The sequence below is a fragment of the Neolamprologus multifasciatus genome, chromosome 9 (genome assembly GCF_963576455.1).
Source record: "Neolamprologus multifasciatus chromosome 9, fNeoMul1.2, whole genome shotgun sequence".
Lineage (NCBI taxonomy): Eukaryota > Metazoa > Chordata > Actinopteri > Cichliformes > Cichlidae > Neolamprologus > Neolamprologus multifasciatus.
In genome coordinates, this window is record NC_140447.1 from 1780097 (window position 1) to 1794662 (window position 14566).

Sequence of the window (14566 nt, forward strand, 5' to 3'; positions counted from 1 at the left end):
ACACTGGCGCCACCGGGCCCTGCAAAAACCCACCTCCTTAATACTAGATAAATACACTTATTTTTGGTGAAGTTTTGCTTAAAACAAGTGAAATTATCTGCCAGTGGGGTAAGTGTTTTTTTCTTATTAAGATTTCTTGAAATAAGAACAATATCCAGATTTAAATAAAGCTAAAAATAAGTATTTTACACTTATTCCAGGCAACAAATCAGAACATTGAAACTTAAAATAAGCTTTAACCACTTATTCTAGGGAACAATTAGATAGTTAAATCTTAAAATAAGCCTTACACACTTATTCCAAGCAACCAATCATGGCAATTGAAACCTAAAATAAGATTTAACCACTTGTTCTAAGCAAAATGTTGAAGAAATTAAATCTGAAAATAGGCATAAAACACTTATTCTAAGGAACAAATCAAGGCAAATAATCTAAAAACTAGTACATTAAATCATTTTAAAGATCTTAAAATAAGTTAAAAAATAATAGATTGTAGTCTAAATCTTCTTAAATTCAGTGAAATAATCTGCCAGTGCAGTAAGATAATTACACTTGATAAGAATTCTCAAAATAAGAAAGATAAAGCCAAATTAAAGCAGGCAAAGTATACTGTGTACATGACCTTTATTGGAAACAAACTCTCCAAACAGTAACAAATATTTCAGTGAATCATAGTACACAAAAATTTAAAGACACATTGTAAGTGTAACATTGTTATTTTGTGTTCCTTTTAGAAGTGCTAAACCAGTTAGCTACTCAACATATAAAATGTAATAAAAAGAGCATTTGCAATTTTAAACACAATTTGCAGAACAGATGTGTTTAAAGAAAAAAGTACTTTGTATTACATTAATAAGAATAAAAAAAAAGAATTCAAGTGTAAATTACAACTTCAAAGCTATCAGGCCCAAACCTTCCAACACAGACCTAAGTTACATCTTGCTCAAACAGCTCTACGTTTCAATAAACATTCCTACAGCCTGCCATGACTTTTTTGTATGAGCCTGTGGTGTCTTGCTCATGGATTTTGTCCTTTAACACTTCAGTCTAAATGACAGACAGAAGCGTTGCCACACATTTAGGATAGGTGAGATGCAGGGTGTAGTAGTATGCCATAAGATACAGCAAACCTTCTCCAAGGTCATCTGTGGTCAAATGTGGTGATGAGAGTGGTTCCAACTGCAATAAGACAGCGGGACCCTTCAAAGAGCAGAACGGGGCTGACGCTGGATCTTCTGTTGGCAAAAGAAAAACAAAGACAAAAATTGTACAATGTACGGAGAAACTCTAAAGCTATCAGGGTAGTTCAAGTATGTATTAGACTTAGACTTCACTTTATTGATCCCTTTGGGGTGCACCCTTCGGGTGATACATGAATGATGACAACCATAGATCAGATGCGCTACAGACCATATTAATGTTATTTTTCTTTAGATTGACAAATACTGTATAGAAAAAAAAATAAAAAATATATATATATATATATATATATATATATATATATATATATATATATATATATATATATTTATTCATGCCATTGAAAAATGTAATAAATTCTGCCTCATCACCGTTAGGATTATGTCTTTACACACTTTAGGAAATGACAAAGATACTGCACCTGTGATAGTTAAATATGTAATTATTTCCATTTTGTTTTTAATTTCTTTATGATTTTCTTTATTTTTATTGAAAATTTTTTTATCTCAGTGTTTGTGCCATTTCAGATTTCTGCACACCTTTTCCAAATATAAACTACATTGTTGGAGGACTTGGCATGGATAAAAAGGCCATATGCCAAATAAACTGTTAAAGTGAAGGCTTTATGGGCATTATTTGATAACAAATATGAAGAAACACAGACCTGAAGGACATCAATCAGTGCTTCACTGGCATGTCCCATCTTCTTGGGTGGTGCAACTTGTGATGGGAAGAAAGTTGGTAGTGTCCTGAACAGGGCTATGAACAGAACAGGAAAGAAAGAACTAAATCAAATTTCAGTTCAATATTCAATATTATTGCCATAATTGTAATCTTTCACTTACAACTGTTGTCACCAGAACTGCTCCTTGGTGGCAAAAGCATGTTTGATCCACCACTTGAATCTGCATCATAATCTTCTCCCTGGTCACATGGTGAGATGTCCATGAGACGCCTTTTCTTTAGTCTCATCCTAAATAAGAAAACAAAAATAGTTATATTACAGGAGTCCTAAACAAAATGTGTCGTGCTAAGTGTTTTTAAATCAAAAGTGGCAAAACTTGCCTCTTTGTGAACTTGAGCCCACAACTGTTTCCTCCTCATAAAATTTTCAGGCCCTGGAAGCAGGTCCCTTAAATCGTCCCTACTGAGGGTGTGGAGCAAGACCTCATCTATGTCTGCAGCTGTAAATAAAAGTCAGTAACTTTCAGAAATGTAAAAGTTGTACAACAATTCCAAATTGTCATTTTGTCAAATACATTTAAATGTAATTTAAATATTTTATTGATCTGACAACATAAAACTGATTCTATGTACGATCACTGTCAGTGTGTGCAACACAAAATTCATTTAGACATTAATTTGCATAAATATGCATATGCTTGGCCTACCATTTAGAACCGAAAGGCTGCAATCATCCAAACCCTCCATGATTTACTGGTGTAGCTTTTGTCAGAACTTTTCCCTGAGGAAAGAAAAACATATGTTTGGGTCAAAAAGAAAAACTGAGTCAAGACACCACCTGCCATGGATCCAAAGTCTATGCAATCAGACACATGGATAAGGTGCAAAAGACAGACCAAGTAGAGCCTGTGTTAATTCAATGGTTAAGTCTTATAAAATTGCTCACTTAAAATTTATGACAAGGCTATTCCAAACTAGTTTTCAAACTAAAACTAATAGTGCCCAACTGCTTGTCAAATCATTCAACAAATGACCACAGCTCAGATTAGGCCACTTCATTCAAGAAAAAATGTTACCTCGGTTCAGCAAGGTTAAAGTGACCTGATTGATATTAATAGTTTACAACATAAATAATTGGAAGCAAGTTCACATCTTCTCCAACTTACAAGTTTATATGATTAATCATAATCTGTCGGAAATGAGGCTTAAAGTAAATCTATAGGTAAAGATGTCTTTCATAAATGTGCATTATTTTTATTCCCTTGTGTTATCTTTAATTTCATTACCCAAACTGGACTTGCAAAAAATAGTAAAATAATAAAATTTGAATAAACTCATGTTGGTTAAATGTAATTTTGGTCATAAAACAGTTAACTCTTGATGACTTAAGTAAATCCTCATTTAAGTTAAATATAGATCTGTCCAACACCCCTGTCTTTTTCCATAACAAAAAACAGCATTGTAAAGTTATGAGCCCGATTGCGAGATTTGTCTCAAACCAGTATCGGTCCTCCCAAGTTGCACACACAAACACACCAAGCACAGTGCAGACAGAGAGCACGCGGCTTAAGAAGGAAAAAAAAACACCGCAGCTTTTTATTTTCCGTGGGTGGGAAACACAAAACGGACTTTTGCAAAGGCGGATATCAACTGTAGTTCTTTTGTCATATAGCTATGTTAAGTATATTGAACACGAAGCTAAATTTACCTAACTAGCACCATTAATAATTTTAAACTATCACTGCATGCTAACAATTCAGCATACTGAATGAACTAAGCTAGCTAGCTGGCTGGCAGTTTTGGCTAACTACCCATTGGTAGTGAACTGATAATACTGCCTCGGTAAAACTTAATATTTAACCATGACTGATGTTACTACAGTAAGTCAAAGCTAAAAGAACCCGAAATGTTTGTAAGCAAAAGTTAATTACCTCAACAGAATCCAGTCCGAACCTGCTCCCTCGTGTCCTCCGATTCAAACAGTGAGGTAATGGACAGAGCCACTTGAGGGCAGCCAGGGGGGAGGTAGGGTTACACATTTTCGTCTGTGTAAAGCTTGTAAAACGTGAACATAACATGCATAATGAACCTGCATTCGAAAAACTAATTTTAACAAATAACCCATCAATTACTATGACTGTTGTAGTCGTCTTTACAATTACATTACTACACAAGTTAAATGCAGACTTGGTATAAACCACCCCTTCAAACTTGGTATTGACCTCTACTACTCTGCCCGCCAAGAACTTCTTTCAGGTCTTTTCCCCAAACAAGATGGCGTGTTGGAGGTGTGGGATTTGTTTTGTTTTTGTTGCCTTAACAGTAAAGTCTCTTTTGAGCCATATTAATACAATTCATAGCAGTAGTCCAGACTTTTGTGTGATATGTGGGATGGTTGTACCGAGGAATACAGGAACCTAATCTAGTGCTAATACATTATTTAACTTTTTAATATGAACTAGACTATGGAACACCAAAGTGTTAAAACGTGTCATTTAATTTTTATTTTACATTGTGTATTTTTATAATATTTTATTAAATATTTATTTCACTACGATTCTTTTTTGTAATAATAGAAACATTTTGAGACACTTTAATTTTAAGCACCTGTTTAAGCAGCAGCCAATGAGCGTTCAGGTCCCACCCTGATTGCCTGAATAAGAAATTCAGTTGTTAAATGACCTCAAATAAATACACCATTATGAAAAACCCCATTATGAAACAAAAACAGACTTTGGGAAAAAGAGATTTTGGAATATAAATTCATCGAATTTAATAAAATGTCTCAAAAAATGTTCTATAATTCATAAAAAAAAATTTAATGCTACTTTAGCTTCAAGTGACAACAGATTAAAACAATCCCCTGGACAAATGCTTATATTGATCAAGATTTTGCCATTCTTTTATCAAATTTATTTTGGATTTAATTGAAATTGTTAAAATACTTTTTGCCCCAGTTGTGTCTTTACAAACTGTGTCCAAACTAAAAAAATGATAGAAGATTACATGCTGCATCTTCCCTCTCAGATTATTGCCCTGGGACCTGTAATTTGTCATACGTGTATGAAATAGAGTCTAAACGCAGTTTTTTTTTAAAAACAATAGTCAGCCAAATTAAACTTTAAGAATGTGTGCAAGTCTCTTGTAAACCACAATCAGCTGCTGGAGTGTTGTCAAAGTGAAGCAGGAACTGAGCATCCAATATTTGTAAATGAGAAAGGACTAGGTCCTGTATCAGAGGTTGCTAATATGGAGTTTTTGGTGATTGAAGATGCTATACATTATGCCGTTAGAGTAAAGTGGCTTATTTTACATGGTAACAAATACATCTGTGACACGTCTCAGGTCTAAATATACCTTCCAATGATTGACTTTCTTATTTCAAGGAAAAAGGTGAATGTTTCTTATTTTAAGATAATTTTTTGTTTTACACTCTATCTAAAAGCTATTTTTGCTTGAAATAAAGGTGAAATGGTTCATTTTTAGATTTACAGACTAAATAAGAAAAAAAAGGAATATATACTTAAAACAAGTCTAATCATCTAACACATGAGACTGGAAACTAGTTTGTAATGTTCAAAACAAGATGGACAAGATAATCTGGCTAAATTTAAGACAATAAATCTTGTTAAGCTACAAGAAATTTGCAGTGTGACCACCACCAGTAGGCAAACATGGGGTTAGTATCTCGCCCAAGGATATTTGGCATGCAGCCAGGAGGATCGAACCATCGACCTTCTGATTAGTGGCTGACCTGCTCTGCCACCTGATCTACAGCCACCCACACGACCCACCCAAATGACTCAAAAAACTCGATTCACTTTGGTGAGTGACTCATTAAAACTCGATTCAGTAAAAAGAATCAAATTTACCATCACTAGTGTGGACACTCCAATAAACTGGAATCTGTTCAGCATGAATTGTTCGAATGCTGGCCCAAAGTCTAGGAAAGCACGGCATTAATAACCATTTTTTAAGGAGCTGAAGATAAATTTTACATTACATTAAACTTGCTTAAAAAATGTGCTGTCGTGGTCAACTGTTAAAATTTGTAAGTATGGAGTTAATAAAAAGAATCTTGCTCCACACTCCTGTGGGTGGCAGTAATACACCCTTAAGCTGGTTTAAATCAAGGGGAAGAAGAAGAGCTTCAGTTTTCCCTTTGTTCCTCGCCGCTCATTTGTGATTCTCTCTTGCAGAATGTGTTTTCACTTGCTTTTTGGTAAATGGACTGATTCTTATACGGCACTTTTCTATTCTCCCACAGCACTCAAAGAGTTAACATGCCTTATACACTCATTCAACACCCATTTCTAAGTGTTTTTAATCGAACATTCACCCACATAGATAGTTATTCATGACTCATTCACTGTATATAAAGTTCTCTCTCTCTTTTTTGCACAGTCGAGGAGCGTATCCGGTCACATTTCACTGAGTGTTGTATAACTATGCATGTGGCAAATAAAGAATCTTGAATCTTGTGATGCTAAACTGCAGGTTTACATTCACTGCTGTGTTGTAGAGGGTGATTTGTTCCTCAGATATCCTCCAGATAAACTTCTGGTCTGCAGGATCCCAAAAATAGAAATTTAAAATGTCACGATTTTGTAATTAATTGAAAAATACAAGTTAATTAATTTCAAGTGTAAAAAGAACTGTGTTCCTTATTCAGTTTGATTTATTTCCCTTTTAAAATTGCATTTTCACAATTCAAAGATCTTTATATAGATGGAAAATTTGCATCATTTTCATCAGCTTAAGCAAAAATGTGATATACCGCATTCACATTTTTACCGTTACCTACAAGTCAGGCATTTTATGCAATCCAATATGAAGAATTATCAAGATGTTCCACATGAACATAACCTTTTTAAGGTGTTCCTGAGCCCTCCTTACTCCAAACATTTGATTTCTACAATTGTACATTTCTTTGATGACAGCATTGAAGTGCAGACTACGAGGATAAGAGACGCTTGGAGGGAGGAATTGGGCATAGAAATATCAGAATCAATGTGGGACAAATGCCGATCAAAAATTCATTCCTGCTCTGTTAACAGCAGACGTCAATTAATACAATTTAAAATTGTCCATCGGCTACATTATTCCACAAAATTTATCCTTCAACTTCCCCCATATGTGACAGATGTAAAACATCAGAGGGCACATTGGCTCACGCTTTCTGGCATTGCCCCTCATTGACCAAAATATTTGATTGGTACTCTAAAGCTTATGGGATTTCCATCTCACCCAATCCAGAAATTGCAGTTTTTGGCTGTGTACGTTCCAGAACTATCCCTGCGACTGTGCGGGTGCCAATCGACCTCAGGATGATGATTGCGAAAAGACTTATTCTAAAGGAATGGAAGTCCGCTGCTCCTCCCTTCTTCAGTGTCTGGCTCAATGACATGCAGTGTTGGGGAGTAACGGAATACATGTACCGCCGTTACGTATTTAAAATACAAAATATGAGTAACTGTATTCCGTTACAGTTACCGTTTAAAAAGGTGGTATTTAGAATACAGTTACTTTGTTGAAATAAATGGATTACACGGCGGTACTTCCCTGTTTCATATTGTGGCGGGTCAGGACTGTTTGGGTTTTATTTGACAGCTACGTTCTGTTGTTCCAGGCAGCAGCGTTATGGTTGCCATGGTTACAGGGTGACACTCTCTCTCTCTGTGTTTCCTGGGTGAGAGAGGCCTTTTTGTTGTTGTTGTGCTAAGCTAACAGGCAGAATGCTACAGGTATAGCTCTAAAGAATGTAGCATCATAGGCAGTGTAGTCCGTGCTGCAGGGAGAATGGACTGCCATACACGTTATGTGTCTGTGAGCGAGGGAGGGAGAAAAAGGAAAAGTACGAGCTGTCATCGAGCAAAAACGGGAGCTGGAAGCATGTAAATATAATAATAACCACTGCAGCCAAGAAGAGAGCCTGACGAGCCCAGCTGTAAGTAAACTATTAAGACTCGACTGTACACCGTGTTCGTGTTTTCCTCCAAAAACAATAAGTTCTGTTGGAGCAGCCTTTCAACGCCTCTCTCTGTCTCTGCTAGCAAAGTTGACCCAGACAACAAAGTAAAGCTAGTTTTCAGCTACGAGCCTGACACAGAACCCACCGTATTAGCCAGAGGTCCCTTTACTACGGTTCAGAGCCGCGGACCTTCAGTAACAGTAATAAATCACAGCAATAGTACATTCATGTAGTTGTAAACAGCATGATAATATATTAAGTAATCCAAAGTATTCAGAATACATTACTCTCATTGAGTAACGTAACGGAATACGTTACAGAATACATTTTGGGGCATGTAATCTGTAATGGAATACATTTTAAAAGTAACCTTCCCAACACTGATGACATGTTATCAGTCATTCAACTGGAAAAAGTTCGATACCTGCAAACACCTGCAGCAAATGTTTTCTCAAAATCCTGGACTTTTTGTACTCACCTTGAGAAAGCTCACGTTGTATAAACACGTACAATGGCACTGCAATTTCCCTGTTTATTACATATTCATGACATTTAATTCATTATGGATACTGGTAGTTTCTAATTTCAATGTTTTCTTTCTTTTTTTCTTTTGTCTTTCCCTATTGATTATTATTATTGTGCTCTTTCTTGTCCTATCATCTCAGCGCCTGAGCTGTATTTGTTAAAAATTAAAATAAAATATTGAAAAAAAAATTTCACATCCATTTTGAAAATGAATGTGATGTGTAATTCTGAATTCACACACATTAAAATACCAGACGATTATTTAGAATTATTCTGTTTAGACATTAGATTAACTTGTAAATGAATTCATTAAAACATCATTTTATTATACAGTTAATTACTAATTCGTGAAATGTTTTACTACGTCTCATCCTGCTTCTGAGACCTCGCGGCTCCTCCATAGTCGGCCTTCTGGAACCAGAAAAGTGAGCGAATCTCATGAAATGCAAATTGCCAGATTGGTGTTGACTATCTGAGGACTGACATGAGATGAATATTATGTAAATACTCTTCCCCTATTTCACTCTGCCTGGTGTCATGGAGGACAGGCATGAGTAATGTAAACAGCGTTAGCAGATGCTAGGTGCTAGACGGCCAGCGAGATGGAGTGACACATTCAAGATTTCATATTTACCAGAGAAAAATGAGTTTCCATCCCCTCCAATGTTGGACCACATTGGCATTGTGCGTGGGTGGGTTTGTGTGTTTGGCAGGAATAGGGATTCACTGCTCGTCAAAACTGTGTTGCTTCCAATTTTTGTTATATTCATCCAATAAAATTGTAGGATTATCAGAACAGAGTTCAGGTAGCAAGAGCCAGTGCAATGCACAATTACACCCAAATTCAGTACAAGAGACATATAAATAAATGTTTAAATAAAAAGCAGTGGACAAGAAGCCCTTCAAGAGTGCAAAGAGTGCAAGGCAGCTCACACTCTGAGCAATATCTACTGCTCAGGGAGTTTATTTTCTATATAAAGATTATGCGGGAGTAGATATATTGATTTTTAAATATCTTCTCATGCATAACTCAACCTTATATTATATTATAATAGAGTATATTTCTATGTAGCTCATTTCCTTCCTGTTGATAAAACAGAGTAAAGATAACACGTGTGTCAGTATAAAAGAAAGGCAGATGAGAGACACAGAAGTGAGATCAAATGGTCACGAAATCACACATATACAAACAAGATTGTACATCACAGTGTTTGTTTTCATTTAAAGGCTTTATGGCTTTTCCTATAATACCTGGTGGGCCGGTCTCTAGTCAGAATGCCCGGGCCGATTTTTCTGTCCCAGTCCAGCCCTGGTTTCAGCCCAGTCCCTGGCAGATTCTCACCCATCCACAATCAAGCTCTGTACTTAAACTCAGTCTACACTACTGCTCCTTGCTAGATTGTTAAACTACTCATGTAGTAGTGTAGCTAAGGCCATTTTTATCCACTTCATTAACCTGTTGTCTTAATGTAGCTCAAGCTTGCATTCATTTTCTCGTCTCTTCCTTTACCCAAAGAACCCTCCGAAATTCTGTCTGCCTGTTCTAATCTACTTTTGCCCACATTTAATCTGGTGACTGGAAGAGTCTCCAGACCTTTATTCCCCCTGTTCAGTCATCATGCACCCTGATGAAAGGAGGAGAGACTGTCTACTTCCTTGCTCGTCCACATGTGAAAACCGGCTCAAAGCACTCTGGAGACCTTAATCCTGGACTCTCAGCTCACAGCTAATCAGAAAACAGCCCGCCTGACTAAGTTCTGACTCTCTGACCAGTTTCTAATGAATAGCTTTCAATACCTGCAGCAAATATACCGCTCAGACGTATGCACAGTTTGCTTACCTGATGCTTGGCCTCTGGGTGTAAATATAAACGACCATCTGAACGTACAAAGCCAGTGCTTTCTCTTTACATGTTTCTAACATTTACTCATTTAAACCACTGAACTAATCTATGTTTTCAGCATTTTAGTTAATCCAGATATTCCTGACCAGTGATGGCAATAACAGCGTTAAAAGTAACTTTTTTCAGTAATTACTAATCTAACGAATTACTATTTTAACGCGTTACCGTTACTAATAAAAAAAGCAGACTGCAGTGTAAAGACTAGAGGTGGAAAACAGGACGAGTGATACACCTCCTGCTTTCAGACCTGCAAGTATCAGGGTATTGATGTTCTCCTTTCTTATAGTAGACAAAAAATATATTTTTTGAGTGGCACAAATAATATGTTTGGCATTTTATTTGATGCAGAGCGCCTGATTGTTCTGTAAATAGTTTGAAATGGTTCTAAAAAACGGTGGCACGGTGGTTAGCACTGTTGCTGCACAGCAAGAAGGTCCTGAGTTCAATTCCACCATCAGGCCGGGGTCTTTCTGTGTGGAGTTTGCATGTTCTCCCCATGTTTGCGTGGGTTCCCTCCGGGTACTCCGGCTTCCTCCCACCCTCCAAAGACATGCAGCTTGTGGGGATAGGTTAGTTGGATAATCCAAATTGTCACTAGGTGTGAATGTGAGTGTGAATGGTTGTCTGTCCCTGTGTGTTGGCCCTGCGACAGACTGGCAACCAGTCCAGGGTGTACCCCGCCTCTCGCCCTATGACAGCTGGGATAGGCTCCAGCGCCCCCCGCGACCCTGAAAAGGATAAGTGGAAGCGAATGGATGGATGGCTGGATGGTTCTAAAAAACATCCACTGTAGCTGCATTTTTAGGAAAATAGCTGCAAATAACTTTAAAACCTATGCACAGGTTTTGCAAACACCAGTTTATATTTGCATTTCAAGTTATGAAAATGATTTGTTAAACATGTTTTGTGTTGTTGTTACAGTAAAAAATCTAATCTCATCTACTCTCATGTTGTTTTTTTCTGATTATAGATTTTGTGTTAATATAGGTTGTCAAAATGAAAAAACAAGGTCAATAGTTAGATGTAGAGGTAAAATAAATAGTAGTCAAAAACAGCCAATTATACCCAGCACCCCAGAGGTGCTTAAACAATGGAAAAAACACAAACTTTGTCCAAAAACCTCTCATGTTTAACTGTTTTCCACTTTTTCTTTGGTCATTTTAGCCTTTTTGTCCAGGGTGAAGGGAGTATCTGCCATCAAACAAGAAGACAGCCGCATGTAGCTATGATGATGTTTGCTAGTTCACCTTACATGCATTAATGTAATAACGTGGTTAGCCTACTCAACGTAAATTACACACGAACAACATTAAGCTACTCACGCAGAGAAGAACGGCTGCTGCTGCATCATCATCCTCATCATTTCTGCTACACTGGCAGGGCTAGGGGCCAGGACTCTCCTCTTCGGGTTTTTGGGGGATGTTGCTAACTCCGGGTCCGATAACAGGCACCACACCTGCAGTAGATGTGCTCGGTGTGAGGTCTCGCAGCAAGCTATCAAATACGGCGCATTTCTCAGCTTTTAACAAAACGCTATGCGTCGCCAGGTGTTTCATCAGATTTGAGGTGTTACCTCCTTTGACAGTATCACAGTATCAGCTTAAAGCACTTGTTGCAGCTGCTGAGTTTGCATCTTTTGCTGTGAAGTACAGCCAGACTTTTGACCGTTTCGTCTTGGGCATTTTAATCTGTAGCTCTGCTCTAAAAGAACGTACGTACCTGGACCCGCCTACTATCCTCGGAAACGTAAAATGATTGGCTAGAATCTAAAGTGTATCACAGCTCAGGAAAAAAAAAGCACCGAAATAAAGCACCGAAATGTGCGCTGCTTTTCGGTCTGGTTACTACCGTTTATGTCAGAACCGGTGCCATCATGGCACCGGATACCGGTACCCATCCCTACTAATTACTTTTTCAAGTGACTTGCCCAACGCTGTTCCTGACACAGGCTATGCTGCCATGTTCATTAGGTTTTTTTTACAGCTTAACCACTGCAAAACAATCATATTTTTTTCTTTTGATTTAGTGCTCAGTTTTCCAGCTTTCTAGTGAACTATTTCCAACTCTTAGTTTTCCCTTTTTTTGTCCTAATCTTCTAATCATATGCTGTATTCCTGTAACATGTATAAATCATGTTTGAGTGAACACCAGTCTTCCAAAATACTCTCGCATAAACAGAGATTATACCTGTTATAAACCCTAATTCTTCTTTTCCTTCTCTGCATATACTTTAAAATGCTTAGATGTTGATTTCAAATGTGGCCAAAAAGTCAAATAATTAGGTACAAGTTGTCCATATGAGCCAAATGTTTAGGCTTCAGACTTTTCTCAGTGCTCCAACACACCAAAAAGTCTTTTTATTTCTCTTTTTTCTTTTTAAACTTTCATGTCAAGTTGACATTAGCTCTGACACGGTTTTCTTTCAGCGTAGTACACACATACCCCATAATTGAAACTACAACCTTGAAGCACTGACACACACTGGACAGAAGAAGCCGAGTTAGAAGGTTATTGAAAATGAGCCTATGGAAAGGGTGAATGGTAAAATCCCAGAGCCAATGAATGGCTGGAGGTTGTTACTGACAACCAGATGGAGTCTAGGCTGGTAAATCCCTCGATGCAAAAGATGGCTTGAGCTTGCACTTAACAGGAATAGTTCTGAAAAACAATGAGAGTCTGAAGTACAGGGAAGGTTATGCATGTTAGTGACCAGTAATTAAGCTTTTGCTTGTTGCCTCATTGTGAGGCAGAAGGAAAATAAGCATGCGCTGTAGGGATTATGACAATTTAAGCCTAAACATTAACAAAAAAGTCTTACAGCCATTTCAGGTAACCCAGCTTGGAAACAAGCAGTGTGCACTGACACACAGTTATTTGACAACTGGACTGGGAAAAGACAAAAAAAATAAATGTCACGTTATCTTTGCTTCTTGAAGTAAAGATTTTTCCATCTCACTTCAGAACATTTCATACATCTGTCAACAGGAAACAGAAAAATATATATGCAGTCAATGGGAAAAACATTTAAATGATGTAGGTTTCGGTACATGTGGAACATTTGTTGCTCCTGGTGTATGTGCTCTCTACACTCATATGCTAAATCAGAGGTTTAGTTTGGAGTATATAGTTTATACAAAAATACAGACGTCAACAGAAACAATATGTTCTGACTTTATTCTTCTAAGAAAGTTCCAAAATCCCACCTAAATTGTACCGGGATGAATCTTTTCCATAGCTGTTTAAATAGCAGTTTCCACAGTGTGCTTGGCGATTCCCCTTGAGTTCATGCAAATTTCTTCTGCAGTCAACGAAATCCAAAGTATTGATATGCTAACTGATATCAACAGTGACAATGTGTATACTAAACAGCTTGAATATTTCCCAGACAATATTGCTCCTGTCAACACAACCGCGTTTACACCTGCTGTTGAAATGAACCAGTGTCTGGACAGCATGTTAAATACAAACTCCAGGTTCACACAGGTTTTACGGACAGAGGAACAGAGGAATATACAGTGTTAGATTTGTATTGTTTATTGTCATTTATGCTTAGAAATATTTAACCATATATGCTTAGAAGAGATGGCACGATACCACTTTTTTATGTCCGATACCGATATCATAAATTTGGATATCTGCCGATACCGATATGAATCCGATATAGTGTTTTTTAATCAATAAAACTGTTTTTTTAATATCTTGCTGCTTTTTGTATAAGTTCATACTCAAGTTAAAAAACAACAACAACACTAAAGCTATTCTGTTATACCTGTATGTAAAAAAACTGCACTGCACCCAAAATATTTCATAGTTCAGCAACACTGATCAATCTAATAAAGTTAAACCTGCTCCATCCTCCCTATTCTGGTATTTTAAAGAGTACTTAGCAGAAATATTAAGCAACCTAACTAATAGGGTTGCAAACTCCCAGCAAAAGAAAATGGGGAACCACCCCCCAACCTCCACCTCATGATGCTTAATCGATGTAATCAACTTTAATTTGACGCAGGGTGAATAAAATTCCCAGAAATAAATTATTTTTCAAGAATTAAATAGATTCAACATCTTTCTTCAACTGAATTGCAGAATTCATAGATGGTTCCCAAAGGAAAAAGTATTACAGCTTACTAGGGTATATTAGACTTAATAGTTACTATAAACAGTAATGGACTTCTATATATTTTACATAAGATTAAAACTTTGGGTGTAAGATTCAGACAATTATTTATTAAAAGCTCGATATTTTAAATGAGAATAAGAAATAAAAGTATGTCTTTGTGCCC

At 36.9% G+C, this 14566-nt stretch overlaps 1 long non-coding RNA gene across 2 annotated transcripts; it reads right to left on the minus strand.

The window, feature by feature from the left end:
- Positions 1-283: 283 nt before the first annotated feature.
- LOC146510755 (uncharacterized) lies at positions 284-5530 on the minus strand. 2 transcript variants are annotated; one of them, XR_014876214.1, is made up of 6 exons: positions 3816-5530; positions 2592-2665; positions 2266-2384; positions 2046-2173; positions 1865-1959; positions 284-1235 (listed from the first exon to the last, which is right to left on the minus strand). It is a non-coding gene; the product is annotated as an uncharacterized LOC146510755 (long non-coding RNA). The 2 variants fall into 2 exon arrangements; XR_014876213.1 differs by lacking the exon at positions 3816-5530 and having other exon boundaries at positions 2592-3757.
- Between the last annotated feature and the right edge of the window lie 9036 nt (positions 5531-14566).